The 2,602-nt window shown below is 54.0% G+C and overlaps 1 pseudogene; it reads right to left on the bottom strand.

Annotated features, from left to right (window-relative positions):
• Window positions 1-970: 970 nt before the first annotated feature.
• On the bottom strand, window positions 971-1,971 carry LOC114065730 (annotated as a pseudogene).
• Window positions 1,972-2,602: the final 631 nt, after the last annotated feature.

The following is a 2,602-nucleotide window of genomic DNA, read 5'->3' as shown; positions in this document are numbered from 1 at the left end:
GGCACATCCCTTTGCCCAGGGCAGTGTGTCCAGGCTGCCTTGGCCACTTGCAGATCCCAGCCTGGGATCCCTGCAGGGCCCTGAGCTGGAGGGGCTGCTCTGCAGAGGGAGGGGCTGTGGCACCCTGGGCTGAGCCTGCACTGGCCATGCTGGTCAGGCTGGCAAGCAGAGCCAGCAGGATGGGGATCCGTCCTCTCCACCCTCTTCCATCTCCCTGGAAGGCTCAGGAGCCAAGAACAAGCTGGGCAGGACCATGGGCTGTTGGCAATGGCACAGAGGGCAGGGGAGGGCTCTGGTACAGCCCTCCCTGAGCTGGGCAGGCACAGGGGGAGTTCACTGCAAGTTGCCTTGTTCTTTACACCAACCTTTTAAAAAGAACAAAGTCTTCAGGAACTGCCCAGGGGGATCCCCTTTCCTGATGGAAATGATGTTAAGGAGCCCAGCTCTGTGCCAGCAGTGCCAGGGTCTGTCCCTGCCCATGGTTCCAGCACTGACCCACAGCAGTGACTGAGCTGCCAGAGCACTCAGGCCTTGGGCAAGGAGCAGAAAGGAGAGGGAGGCAGTGGAAAAAGAGCAGCTCTGAAAAGCCCAAGAGCTGCTGCTCCCTGGCAGTGCTCCTGTCCCAGGACTCTTTACCCCTTCTCCTCTGCGCACAGGCACTGCCCTCCAGCTGCAGGGAAGTTCTTGGAGCAAGAATCTGGAAAAAAAGATTCAAGTCCTTTATTATACTCAGAGATTGTGATTCCTCATGCACAGAATACAAAGGCAAGTTGTTTGACAAAGAAGTTGCTGCAGGAACTTTTATTTTCTTTAAATGCACATAGAGAATGATTCCACATTTACACAACTGTGGGTCAAAACAAAGAGGGAGAGAGTCAATTAGGTATGAGATGAAGAATAAATTTCTGTGTTAACAACAGTAAAAGAGAAAAAAATACAGGAAAGCTCCCCCCCGACACTGACAAAAGCTTTAGAAGGCAGGTTGGGCCAGTGAAGGGTTACACAGTGAGTGCCCTGCAGAAGAAAAGAGACAGGTTATTGTTCCCAAAAAGCATCCAGTCATCATTTTCCTTATGGCATCCCTGAGCTCCTTGTTCCTCAGGCTGTAGATGAGGGAGTTCAGGGCTGGAGGCACCACTGAGTACAGAACTGACAGGGCCAGATCCAGGGATGGGGAGGAGATGGAGGGGGCTTCAAGTAGGAAAGGAATGAGGTGCTGAGAAACAGGGAGACCACGATCAGGTGAGGGAGGCACGTGGAAAAGGCTTTGTGCCATCCCTGCTCAGAGGTGATCCTCAGCACAGCCCTGAAGATCGGCACATAGGAGAAAACTATGAAAATGAAACAACCAAACTCTAAACAGGCACTAACCGCCATGAGTCCAATTTCTCTGAGATAGCCTGAGTGTGAGCAGGAGAGCTTGAGGATGTGTGGGATTTCACAGAAGAACTGGCCCAGGGCATTGCCCTGGCACAGGGGCAGGGAAAATCTATTGGCTGTGTGCAGCAGAGCATGGAGAAACCCAGAGGCCCAGGCAGCTGCTGCCATGTGGGCACAAGCTCTGCTGCCCAGGAGGGTCCCGTAGTGCAGGGGTTTGCAGATGGCAACGTAATGGTCGTAGCACATGATGGTCAGGAGGGAAAGCTCTGCTGACATGAAAAAGAAAAGTAAAAAGACCTGCTAAGCACACCCTGTGTAGGAGATAGTGACGGTGTCCCAGAGGGAGTTGTGCATGGCTTTGGGCACAGTGGTGCAGATGCAGCCCAGGTCTGTGAGGGAGAGGTGCAGCAGGAAGAAGTCCCTGGGGGTGTGCAGGTGCTGGTCGCAGGCTACGGTGCTGAGGATGAGGCCGTTGCCCAGGAGGGCAGCCAGGGAGATGCCCAGGAAGAGCCAGAAGTGCAGCAGCTGCAGATCCCGCCTGTCTGAGAATGCCAGCAGCAGGAACTGGGCCATGGAGCTGCTGTTGGGCATTTGCTGCTTCCTCAAAGTGTTTGGATTTGTTGAGGAGGAGAAGTCAGTGCTGAGTTAGACCAGGCTGCTGCAGCCAAACAGGACACGTCTCACAGCCACCCCACTCTCAGGCTGTCTGTCCTCACTCAGACCTCCCTGCAGCTCCCTCCCCTGAGCTCTGGCTGTTCCTGCCTGAGGGCACCATTGGAAGCAGGAACTCTAGGATGGGCTCCCAAGGACTCCTTCTTGCTGTGTTGGCAGAGGGAACTTGGAATGCAGGGGGATCTCCAATTAAATGTGCTCCTGATACACCAAAGAGCTTCTCTTATTGGCTGTTTGCAATTTGCCCAAATGAAGGACTGAGCTGAGGGGATTTTTTGTGTTTGTTCCCCCACTTGCACCTGCCACAGCTAGGAGTGGTTGTGGATGTTGGAAATCCCTGACATTTCCATGGAACTGCAGATCAAGTCTTGTGGATTCTGAGGGCACAGAGATGGTCCCTCAGTGCAGACACAAGAGCTGCTCTGCCCATCAGTCTGTGCTCAGCTGCCCTGTGCTGGCAGCTTGGAGCTGGGGGAGCATCACACTCAACTGTTCCCCTACACAGAAACTGCACAGACAGCCAGGAATCCGTGTCCAGATTGACACACTC

Source organism: Empidonax traillii, unplaced genomic scaffold, assembly GCF_003031625.1.
Source record: "Empidonax traillii isolate 1590-97213 ecotype Southwest subspecies unplaced genomic scaffold, ASM303162v1 scaffold691:size399616, whole genome shotgun sequence".
NCBI lineage: Eukaryota > Metazoa > Chordata > Aves > Passeriformes > Tyrannidae > Empidonax > Empidonax traillii.
Note: the sequence above shows the minus strand (reverse complement) of the source record. Positions and strands in the feature narration are given on the sequence as shown.